The 13393-nt window shown below is 36.6% G+C and overlaps 1 long non-coding RNA gene across 1 annotated transcript in view; it reads right to left on the reverse strand.

Annotated features, from left to right (window-relative positions):
• LOC148417013 (uncharacterized) overlaps window positions 1-13393 on the reverse strand; it is a 115628-nt gene that overhangs the window by 77027 nt on the left and 25208 nt on the right. The window contains exon 2 of the long non-coding RNA XR_015867035.1: window positions 7667-7772. This is a non-coding gene — a long non-coding RNA (uncharacterized LOC148417013). The remainder of the gene's footprint in view (window positions 1-7666; window positions 7773-13393) is intronic.

The raw sequence follows: 13393 nt of genomic DNA on the forward strand, positions 1-13393 counted from the left end.
TGTTTAGCGAATGTTTGAGGCCTTGAACGTACCATGATGAAAACACAACATTCACCACAATCACAAACGCTTCCAAGCGATGCCTCTCAGTGGTTTAGGGGATTAAACGATCATTTAAAAGGTGTTTTACTGGTCACATGGGCACCCGTGAGCATTGTGCACTATGAATCATCTCACTAGTTTCCTCTTTAGGCTAAATGACCAAGTTCACAGGTGAGGATGACGGTCACGGAGCAGTGAAAAACTCGAAGGACAATAAGAGCAAGTGCAATGATTTTTACTTTAATAAACAGATAAAAAGGTTTGTGTTCAGAGGAAATGTGAGCTGCCAAGGAGAAGGGCTATCCGCATCAAAATTTATTTAGTCATCCGTTTTCTAGGTTTTATTTTCACATGTATTCCGAAATTATTGTCAGTCATGTGAGCTGAGCATTTTGATGTGGCGCCAATAGCATCCAAACTTGTAGGAAATGCATCACCAAGAAGGACAAGGCGCAACAACTCCACTCAGCCCGGAGGGTCCCTCAGGCCATCTTTTAAGGAGTCTAGAGGGTGAGTAAAGCTGTGTATATTCCATTTGTATCTTCCCGCGACTTCCCCTGGTCGGAGATGACTGACTTGATGCTAATAAGCTTGCTCTGTCATGCTTAGACTGTCAGACCTGGTGCTACTGCATGTTAAGATAAAGAGCCAAATCCCAAAGGTTCTGGATCCCGCTTGAGTTTTAGCATATGAATGAATATAAGAAATGCAAATGCATCCCCGCAAAACTTCTCCCTTCGTCTCATTCTCTTCAAGAAAGTTCTGGCTAAACAAATTCATCTATCCAAGCCGATGCTTCTGCCTGCTGATAGATAGCCTTAGTTCATGGCTGGCTGGCGTTACATTTTCTGCTTGTTGATTGGCAGTGTCCAGCGGGCCGGTTCCTCCAAGAATCCCCCTGTACGGTCTAGAGGTCCTCTGCTATTGATTTCCTGCTTGCACCAGCTGCATGACCTGCCAATCAATGCTCCGAACAGTGGGATGTCACTGGGAGCTAGTTGACGACACGCGATGCTTGGCAGACGTAAAAGTGATGGCGCCGCGCTAACTAAGCCCGCCCGCAGAGGGAGGTGGACAAAATCTCGAGATTTAATCTTTGGATTTTGCAGAAGCGAGTTAATCTTAAATTAAGAAGCAATGAGGTGCTTGTTCATTGAAAATCCAATCAGTTGGAAGAGAATCGCCTTACTCCAGGCGAGGAATCAGTCATGGTTATTTTCTTTTTCTGTAAAGTGCAAGCAAGTGTGACTTAGTCCACTTCTTCCATCCAAGTTACAAGCGATTAGCTGTTGGGGATGAGTCATTTTCACTGGGAAACCACCGAGCGGAAACTATCGAGAAACATCACACCTTCTGACTTTTGCTGCTGTGGACTCACAAGGGGGGCGGGGAGCCCAGAATAAATAAATACTCTTTCTAATTTGCTGATTTTGTGGCCACCCTGAGTGCTTTTTTGTTCATGAAGCAAGGAAATGCCTGTGGCCATGTTTAAAACATTTAATTATCACATCAATTGCATTCTTTTCTACCCCCTTAAGTACAAATTAAGTTGGAGCAACCACCACTAAGGCTCATAGAAATGCTTTGAAAAGAAAAATAAAACATTTGAAGGCTGATGCCACTTCACTCCCGCATTAAGAGTCATTTCAAAAGTTGCACTTTGGCAAAGCAGAACAACACGCTGACATTTCAAGGCTGTTTGACTCATCCTACACAGACTCATACGGAATAGCGATCGGGTGCAAATACCAGATTGTATTATGACATCGTTCTTCGGGTTTCATCGCTGTGTGGTGTGATGGACCAATAGCATTTTCCTGTATGTACTGTATTCACGTTAAATCATTTAATCAGGATTTCCTTCTAGGGTTGCAACTCATAATTCATTTAATAAGTGGATAATATCGGAATCATTTTATAAACACGAAAGTGATTAATCAAGTAATCGTTGAACCTCTAGTTCTTTCTTTTACAGTACTTTCATCTATGCCATTTTTTAATTCAAATTTGGGATTGATACACTTTCAAAGTTAGAAAAATCAAGAATAATATATGTATGTAATATACATTGGGTGTACAATACGAAAGTGACTAATCAATTAATTGTTGCACCTCTAATTCACGATTTTTTTTTGCAGGACTTTTAGCTATAATTTTGAATGTATGCAATATATTGAAGTAAGAATGCTTTTAGTATCAGACCCCTAAAAAGAAAAACAACAAAATAAATAATAATTTACACAGAGAATTGATAGTACTTAAGTCCATTGAAATGTAACTGCATGACTTGTGTAACTATTACATTATTAATTCTGAAGATTTCAGTTTAATTTAAAGAGGATCTGTTGTTTTTACTAGTTACAGTTTGACATAGTTGGAGTTAAGAAAGCAAACAAAATACATTTTTTATCAGATTGTTGTTATAATGGCTGCTCATTCCCATTAATGTGTGCCACAATAATCCGTACGGGCCAGTTTACATGAAATACAAATCACCATAAATACTTAAATGATGTACTGATGTGGGCCGCATCCATCACACTTTGAAAGAAGCCATCATTGATGTGACTATTATAAGTAAGAAAGAAAAAAGTAACAAAATATTCAGATATTAACTATTGTCATTTTTTTTCAATAGTGAAAAGACATACTTCTAACTCATCATCAACAAGCAACTCTTTCTCGAACAACATTTCAAGGATGGCGGCCAAAGACATTCAGCTGATTCGCTGCTCTTGTGTTGTTGTCAAGGGTACTGGCGTCAGCGAAAATAATGCGTGCTGGCGGTACGGCATCAAGTTGTCTGCAAAGGAAACACTTTACCCGCAGCTTCTCTGACACTTATGAGAAAGCACCATTAGTGCATTATGCATACTTGTACAAGTACCATATCAAGCGTCAGTGAAAGACGAGTGGCAGAGCAACTCTCTCGTCGACCGTGCCACGTCCGTTATTGCCAACCATCAGCATTTCTCCATGGAAATGCAGTTGGAACAAAGGGCCATTTTCTGACTTGCTACCATGAAATCAGTCTAGCGAACCTCCTGTAATGATTTGCCTTGGGGGCCCAATTTAGACTCAGGTAAAATCAACACACAGTAGATGAAGAACTATTCGACAAGGGTGTGTATTTTGATTTGATTTTGAAGTAATTCAACCAACGAAAATTTAAATGGAACAATTTCGTTTTATTTGATACTGTTTGGGCTGTATTTTTATTTTTTTTTTAATGACCAAATTTATGGGGCGTAAGCACACGCTCACACCTTTCAAGCATTGTTGCAATAATTTCGTCCACATACAAATTATGTGGCAAGATTTTAAAGGTATACCAAGCTTAGACATTTTATGCAGTAATAATATATATATTATGAGTATAATTAGACAAGTAAATGATTGTTAATAAACAAAAGTAGAAAAATGTACAGGAAAACTTCTCACTGAATGAGTAAAGACAAGATATGATTTTTTTTTTTTTTACTGCTGAAAATGGATTCATGTTTTTAATTTCTTTATCCCTTTCAAACTCTACTGCTGATAGGAGTCTTTCCTAAACCTCTTTATAAAGTGAGGCGTAGGTATTAAAATACATGTTGATGTGATACAAATGCTGAACATAGACTTTGAATATACTGCATACTTATATTCTAATGACAGGTTACATTCCATGTTCAATGGCGGAACAGAGGCTTAAGAATGCATGTCCGATATGCTTACTGCCATTTTTTAGGCTTCTAAATAGATAAAAATGAGCCTGGCCGCCACCAAATAGTTTTAATGTGGCTTGATGATTTCTTGTTCAAATTGCCACTGTGTGTGGGCGGTAATTTATTTGAGCGGGAAGATGTACCATATGTATTAATATATCAACAAATCTTAGCCTAAGGGTGTTATTGTGCCTTTGCATGCAACGCTTTGCAGAAACGCTTTGAGAAGCTGCGGACAGTTCCGACTATTGGTTTACAACTTGCGAGTATAATTTTGTTTGAGGAAAACTGAATTTTTACACTGACCCAATTACAATATGTTCGCAGTCGTAGAAAATCTGACCGAATTCTCATGGGAGCTCAAAACCCATATATGTGCACATATATACGTAGAGAAACATGCAAGCAGTAGGAGCAGAGAATACCTTTAGGGTATCAAGGTCATCTTGGGAAAAATAACATGATCTCCTTGGAATGTTCTCCCTCTTTGCACATCTCCCAGTCTTTTTGATCCCGTTCTTTCTGTCGGCTTTGATCAGCTATTTTTTATTCGTCATCGGCCATGATACGCGCTTGACAGGCAGCCGCGTGATTAGACAAGGATGGAGCAGCATAGGCGAACACGGAGCTGGAGGGCTGTAGGGCACCCTTCCCCATCATGATGGGCTTCGTGTAATTAGACATTAGCACCCAGCAGGAAGCCGCTAACATGGGCCCAACCTCCATTAGAATGATTATCACGGATAATTCACTTTAATAAATACATAACAGACCGCTGGACTCACGCAAGTACAGATAACAACGGATGCTTTTGTAATTGCCGCTTAATTGGTGCATGCAGGGCAGCTGATTTTCAGTCCAGATTTAGCAACACTGGAAAATATTTCATCAAAATAATGATTTAATAAATGTAATTGGGACAATTATTTTGGAAATGTTGTTCGATATTTATTAAATGCAGTGTTGGGAGGAAGCTGCAAAAATGTGATGAACGCAATTAAGGAAATTATGTTTGGTGCATCATTAACTCCTTCCCGAAGACACATTTCTATGAGTACAGATATTCAATCCCAGGTATTTATTTATATATTTTCAAGCGGCTGGCTAAAGGAAGGTCTAAAAAAGGCTCAAACTACTGGAAATTACTAAATTAATCAAGTATAATTTAATTTAATGCAATTTAAGTTTTCAATAATGTAAATATTAAGGTCATTATTTACTCTATTTAATGAAGCACTATTGTCATGTATTACTTTAGGTGATGATGTTAGGTCATTGAGAACTAAAAGTCAATTACTTTAGTTGATAAGGTATTAAAGTTTTAATGTTCTTATTTTTTTTTCCACCACATACAGCCAAATATTTGAAACAAAACGAATTGAAAAAAAAATACAAATATGTGGATGAAAGGGTTAATGTAAGGAATAGTAACATGTTATAATGCATTTTATCCATTGTCTGGCTATAACATTTTTTCCCCAACATAGGCTCTTTTTGGACCCATAGAACACTTCCTGCTGAGTTTTAAAATGATTAATTCATTTGCCTCTAATGTCTTGGAGTAACTTTGGTTTTTAAAGTGGGAGTAAACCCATACATTTTTTAAATAATATGCTCTATGCGGCTTGGCAATGGTGATTATTTTTGATTTGTGAAATATAAATTGAGGAGCAAAATCCATCTTTTTTTTTATATATATTTTGTAATCCATCTCAGTTTAGTGCCAATATTTGTGCATGTTAAGCATTCAAGATCAAGAAAGAACAATACACATGTAGTACAGTAACAGTATATAATGTGTTTAAGCAAAGGTATAACATAAATCATCAAATATAAAATATTTTTAAAATAATGTAAGAATTTGTAATTATAAAATATAGTAATTCTATTAGCAGTTCTGTTTGCCACAGCAATTCAAATTAACACAACATTACAATTTTGAAAGAGTAATATAATGGTACTATTTTTTTTTTTAAATAACTGCAAATGTTAAATGTGCATTTCAAAATTAGGGATGTCAAAAATCTCAACGAATCATAATGCAAAACAGTACCAAGATTTAATCATAATGATAATAATAATAATTATCACAATAAAAACTGGAAATATTTTACAGTTATTATAGCAGGTTTTGGGGTGAAAAGGAACTGTCTCCCCTGTAGTCCATTTCTGAGAATGTTATTTTTAATATGAGGGAGCTAAAGCATGGCTTGAAGCTCCACGCATTGACAAGGCCAGCCTGTAGGGAGCAATGGAGATAAGCGCAGCGTGCCACACTTGGCTCTGTCTGTTCTCCAGCTACAATTGAACTGGGACTACAAAGTCAACTCTTGCTCAGCTATTTGAATACAATATTTATTTAAGTAGTTAGCCGAGAAGGGAGAAAAAAAAAACAAAACAAAACATCTGTGCATTCCCTCTAGAGCGAGATCAATCATCAACTAATTTTACCGGACTGCTCATGTAAGACGCAGCCGGGAGTCCAAGTTCCCCAGACAGGATTTTGTATGGCGGGCTGCTGCTTGGTTACGCTGCATTAGGGTTTGCAACCATGATTAAACTGTTTGTTTTTCACTACACATCCACACACACACACACACACACACACATACAAAGACATGCATGAGTTGTATCTGCAGGACATCTTACGGTGCACAAACAGCAAGTGGATTGAAATGTAAGGTCAAACAGAGTTGAAGGTAAAGTATTTTTTAATTACTTATGAAAAGTAAAAAAAGTAAAACGTGTGCTTGAGGTTTGTACTATTTACTAAGGTTTTCATGTAGTAACATTATATAATGACCTGAAAATTATATTGTAAAACTTCCTCTAAAGTTGGGCTAAGATTCCACAAAAAGTGAAACCGGTGATTTTAAAATACAGCCATCATAGCAAGTTTTTTTAAAATATTAAAACACACTTCTTAAACTGATGAAAATACATTTAGGCATGTGAAATATATTAGAAGAGCACAACATCGACAACAAAATATTGAACAAAAAATTTTACTATGTTATCACAGCAAAAATGACGACAATTTTGAAGTATATATATATATATATATATTTATGTGTCACATGTGACTTTACAAGGCACAAAGGTACAATACTTTGAGCTGTCTATTTCTGCTTGGTGTTACAGTGAAATGACATCTTTCCAGTCAATTATGCCATCGGCCACAGTAAGCGTTTGACATGTTCAGGGACCAACGGTGTCTCACACAGTGACACGCACATATTCCTAGCTCATATACCATATAGTCAACAAACACATATATTGCATATGAGATCCTAAGCCGCGATAGCTCTTTTAGTTCTGCTATACAAGCAACATAATACCAATATGTGTAGGCTTCCTGGTTCTTGAGGGTTGATGAACTGAAGGATGGTAAGATTCTGACTGAAGGGGACATTTCCACTATCTGTAGCTACACTTTGATCCAAATATTTACTCTTGAATTTTATTTATGGCATTCAAATGTTATCTATTAGGAGTGGGTCTCTCACGATTTAATACAGATTTTTGGGTCCCTGATTTGATTCAGAATCAATTTTAGATTCAAAAGATTTTCAAGTGAATATATATTTGACAAGTGTCATGATGTAGAATCTTGAGTTTTATGTCCATTTTTACTACACCTCTAGTACCTATTTTCATAAGAACTATTCCTTACTAATGATTATCCCGAAATTTCCAGCTGCATATTTACCATTCATTTTTTCTTATTTTACTGTAGACGATCTACCATGTTGTTACTATTTCAAAACCTTTTACTTCTTGAAACTAATTCCTATGATTCTATCAATTGTAAGATTTGTATTATGTGCTGCGATGAATTGTGCTTGAATGCCACAGTTGATTTGAGGATAACAAAGAACAGACCGCTTATAAATGGAGACTAAGATGAGTTTACTCACCATTTCTAAGCGGCCCCTGTTGACTGGCCTTGACTTCGAGATCCGCTCATGAACGGACTCAGAACATGTTCAGTCTCGCAACCGAAGATCAACTCCATGTGTCGACCTGCGGTAGAAATCAATAGACATATAGGAAATCCTGTCAAGTTGAAAAGAAAAGGAGTGATGAAGAAGTTAAGCCTGTCAGTTGCTTCATAAAAACGTTGTCATATTATTGTTGCGACATATCTGCTTTTTAATCTCAATGTCCTCTTCCACAAGATTTCAAATTAACATCTCGCAGTTTCAAGACAAAAGTGATACATCCCCTTATCTTCTTTGCAATGTATTTAATGGCGGATCATTGAAAAAGAACATTACGTCCATCCGATTTATATGTCCATTAGATTATAAATGAAATGTTTCAATGATTCAAATACTGTGGAGGCCTATAACAAAATTGTGCAGTAAACACTTCCATCTTGGTAATAACATTTCCCATTTATATTATTGCTTTGGTGCATTAGCCATAATGCATTGGTTAAGTAATCAAACTTGTTTACAATCATAGCGTCTCCGTTATGAAGGGGTGTGTAGTTTAATCATCAAACTTAACATCTTCGTGAGGTTTTGTTCCCTGAAAATAATTTCATAATCACATTTGATTCCAATATAAGCTAGCAGTTTAGAAGACGGATAAGGAATGTTCTTTATGATTATTTGTGAAAATAACTCTTAGAAAGAAATATGGTGACAAACACTGTCCAATGGGCTCCTAAAGAGTTTTTGAGTGGATGCTGCATCCACTGACAGTAGGATAGAATGCTTGAAGGTGACAGATAAGCCGTCCACTCATACTCTCAAACACAATATGAATGGCCATTAGATGAAGTCTAATGCTCAAAAAAAGAAAAAAGATAACCGCTAAGGCCAGAATATGAAAACAGATGACAATGTTACCGCTCAAATGTTTTGTCGGTTGTCACTATGACGAAAAAGAAAAACACTAATGTATGATTTCTTTGTTTTCAAGAAGAAAACAACATTTTTAATCTGATTTATTTTATACTAGATGGCTTGTATTATATTTGACCTTGCAGTTTATTGGCAATTCCACTTGGAAACTCACAAAACAAATAATACATCTGAAGTTAATGTGGAGGAGGGGGTGGGCTAACTTTCACATAAAATAAATTGTGCATGTATCATTTTACATCCATAAAATCTGCATTGTTTTAGAACTTTCTCTCACTCTCTCTCTCACTCTCCCTCTTATTTGAGTGTGTGTGCATGGTGCTGTGACAAGACAAGAGGTTGGCAGTGGAGAGGGCGAGTGACAGCACTTTAATGAAAATATCAGGGCCTCTTTCTTCCTTGTAGCTCTCCATATAAACCTGTCACTCAAGAGAGTTAGCCCCTCTCTTTAGATGCGTTCCTTATGGCTGCTGCTCTCTCTCCTTTAGCCATTTTTTTAGTACGGTGCTTAACCATGAGAAGCAGGTCTGCATATTGTTATTAACAGTGGATTCACTCAACATGCATATTTAAGAATTATGGTACTGATAACTGACTCCACTGTATGTCATATGAGAAGAGCTGGCATTTTTGCTGGCAGTATTTGTCTCATGGGGCAAGCAAATGTTGTGAAAAAACTTTATATTGGATTTCACTCAAAATCCAAATTTTGCGCCTTCAAAAGCCAAGGAAAAAATTCTGAATGAAGGCATACAGGAGTATAACCAATAAGAAATGAAAAGTATTGACAAAATGCAATTTTGACCTTCCTTTAATAATATATTGAAAAAAAAAAAAGTACCTGATAATGAAGGTCTTTGTTTTGAAAAGATATGTAAAAATAGGTCACAGGGAGTGAATGAGTTAATAAAATTAAATGAAAGGCATTATATATTACATTGGTGTATCATAACGATAACATGAATTATAAATTAAATAAATACAGTTCAACTAATTCTCTATACTGATTTATTTCCCTGAGCGTGCCTTATAATCCGACGCGCACTATGTATGGAAATTTCCCAAAATACACTTTTTCAATAAGACTCCACATTAAAATTCAGTGCACATTCTAGTCTGAAAATATGGTATGCTGTTGTTTATTCAGATTTTAAAGAGAACACGATCATGTGATGGGCAGACACATTCATGTTTTGAGGGAATACAGTATAAACAATATGATGGACCCTTCTCTTATTTCAATGTTAGATTGCTATCCAGCGCTAATAAAGCACAAATAATAAAAAAAAAAAATAAAACGTTATTGCGATGGACTTAGGTATTTTTTCCCAGGCAGTGTGGCTTGAGAGAGATTGATGGATGTCGAGAAACTGGATGTTGGCTCATGTTTGCTGCTAATGGACTGCTATAAGTGTGTCTACTGTATGTGTGCGCACATGTCCTTCTCAAAGCGACAGGGACTTGGTCCAGAACTGATGAGACGCTTCAGGGATAACGCCAGCTGCAAAGTTGATATGGGATTTGGTAGAAGACTTATGCAATTTTTTACTCATTATTCTTAATAACATACGGCGTTTTCTTCTCACTCCCCTCCCTTTCATTGTGGCTCCTATTCTCTCATAACCTCAGTCTGCGGGGCTGACAGTGACAAATATGTGGACCCCCACTGTAGAGCGACAAATTATTGCTGGTTATTTTTTTTTTCCATTCCTTTTAAAATGTCATTCTGAATCATCCGAGCGAGTAAAAGGAGGGTATTTATACAAAAAAGCCACATGTCATTCATGGTGAAGACACTGCTAGCTCATTTTCATTGCTTGTTATTTCTTTATGTCCATTTTAAGTTCTTTCTATGACAGAAATTAATACAAAAGTGGAGGATAGAAAGTGCATTCTTGTTTGCTATGACAATCTGAAGGTTAACTTCAGTTTGATCAATGTAGTTGGCTCAGAGTGATTCAGACAAAGCAATCATTGATGAGCATTGAGTGAATGTGTAGAACCCATTATTGATGTAAACCCTCAATAATATTTGCATACATTATCAGTTACATTTGTCCTGTTCTGAAATGAAACATGACATGGGATATCGACTGATGTTACATTTGACCCAATTTTTGAGTGGCCATATTGTCAATTAAAAAAAAAAGTGTACGTTTTTGTTTGTCTACCTAAAGTTACATTTTTAATAATACCAGTTGTGTTTCATGCTGCAGGAGCTGACCAGGAAAAAAAATAGAGTTGTGAAATTCACTGACGATGGCAACACCATTTTTCCAGAATCTGAGATATGCTGAAAATAGAAGAAATAGAATAATGACCGGTGAAAAACCAAAAGACCAGTAGACAAATAATTCCCTTCGTCTCGGCAATGACTTTTATTTAAGATTTAAAATGGACTCACTTATCTAGGGGGAGACAAAGTTTCAATATTATCGCAAAAAGATTGCATATTGACCAATTGCTCAATCAATCGAAAGATGACTTTTTTTTTTTTTTTTAGGGAAATCAATTGGCAATTACATGTGAAATTCTCTGCAATTCTTTTTTTTTTCAAATACAAAAATGAATCACTTATCAGGCGGGGGGGGGGGGGGGGTTCAATACTATTGAAATACTATTAAATGTTGACCAATTGCTCAATCGAAAGACAGTGACAAAATATTTTTTAGGGAAATCAGTTGGGTATTACAAGCAAAGGAACCCTGACTTTACATGCTGTATTGTTTTTGTTTGTTTTTCTTTTCATAAAAGGCTGCCCTCTGTGGGGCCGTCAGAAATAAAGGACAACTACACGGAGGCCCCATCAAGGGAATACCACATAAATGTCACCTCTTCTTCCGACAAGACTTATCAGACTGTGTCGTCTCTTTCGCTGCAACTGCCACGTTTCCTTGTGTAGACCTCAGACTCCAGCTTTCGTGTGATGGCCACGCATCATTAGATCTCGAGACGACGGTTACAAGAGTGTACTGGCACTGACGGGTTTCCTTCTGACAGTTGGCCTTGTTTTACATTAGTCACATCATCTCAGAGATCAGCTTTCAAGATAGTGTCACAAGTCAAGTGATGAAAACCAGGGAAATCATTCTCCAGCGAGTAAAGAAAACCCAAGTCAGTAAGTACATTACACTATTTTGTCATGATGATTTTGAGGACAAGAGCAATTGTAATGAGTGTAATGTGGGGTGATAGCACCTCCTATTCACCTTTTACTACCAGCCCAAAGCTGCCATCACAGAAACTTTAGAGGTGTGAAAGCTGTGACAATTGGTTGTTTGTTGTTGTTGGTAAGAGTTTCTCCATCTGGGTTTTGTGACTCAAGTTTCTCTGACTTTATCCCTTGAAAAAGATATTTCACTATCTCTGTTTAAGCAACTATAGAACACATTGTACAAACAAAACTCATCATATTTTACAGCCAACCAAGCCACAATGCTGGACAAACATTAATGGACAATTAGGCAGATCCAAAAGACAGGAAAAATGCACTCTGCCTTGCCTAAAATTTGAAAATTCTGTACTGTCACAGGTAGCATGACTCCTTGTGTCTGGCTCCAATTTCGCCGACCTCGTAAATAGTTAAAGCGAGTAGTTATAGATGATCACCCTTTGATGAATAATACAATGACAAAACATACTATTTGCTGTCAAAAATACAGTATCATGTCTTTTTTTTTAACATATAAACCAAGAGAAGGCATACAACGTCTCTAAGACGTCTGTAGAAAATTTAGTAATTTAGAATTGTTTTTGTGTAACAATGAATTTGCATTTAATGAAAAGAAAATGTACTGTTCCTGTAACGGCATTAAAGGGCATTACAAACAAACTGTTCAAGTTTCACATCACTCCCGAAGTGCATTCTCACACCCCCGGCGGTAGATATACTCCCATTGAAGGACCACTGGTCTAGGGCAGTTATTTTCAATGTGAGGTGCGAGTACCACTTTATTGGAATGTGAGCTCTCTTCGGAAGGACCGTTATTTTAGATTTAAAGCCTTTATTATCCTTTGATTATCTCCAACCAGACCAACAGAGCACCTTATAATCAGATGTGCCGTGTGAATGGAAAATCATCATCTTCTTTAATATAAATTCCTTCCTGTTTACTTTACCTTATGATCTGAAAAACACAGCACTTTACATATGAATACAAACTTTCACAAATTTGTCAAAAATACAACGTTGATATGAATAACTCAAGAATTGAAGTTGAATAGATTTTATTTACTAGGCTTGTTTGTACAGTATGTGCCACGCGTCTCTTTTCATAGAGAAGCCATAACCTCAACTGCAATTTGGAAAGCCGTCACACATTACTCCCAATATTGTAACTTGGCTTATATGCAGTGAATCCCTGCCAACAATTAAAAAAAAAAAAAAAAAAAAAGCACTACTGCTTGATTACTGTCTGCTTTTTTATTACTAGATGAGCTTTTTAGTGAGGGTGTCATATTTGAATAGCTCTGACTGCACTTGTTCCTCCAATTAATCAAAGGCTTCATAAATTTGTGCATTAATTACTACTAAGCGAGAGGCTAATGAAATGGTCCATCACTCTCCTCATAAAGTCATAAAGAGCGGTGCAGAAGATGCCATTCTTCAGGCCGGGCATGCTAATGTCAAAGCAACATTAATAATCAGCCCTCATGTTACTCTCATTTTGTTTTTTGTCCTTTAGTTGCTTAATCATTACACGCAGGGTGATATTTTAGACATTAATTGTGTCATGATATTCTGTAACACATGAATGTGCCTACTGATGCGTG

Source organism: Hippichthys cyanospilos, chromosome 10 (genome assembly GCF_059441005.1).
Source record: "Hippichthys cyanospilos isolate Australia breed blue-spotted pipefish chromosome 10, RoL_Hcya_1.0, whole genome shotgun sequence".
Taxonomy (NCBI): domain Eukaryota; kingdom Metazoa; phylum Chordata; class Actinopteri; order Syngnathiformes; family Syngnathidae; genus Hippichthys; species Hippichthys cyanospilos.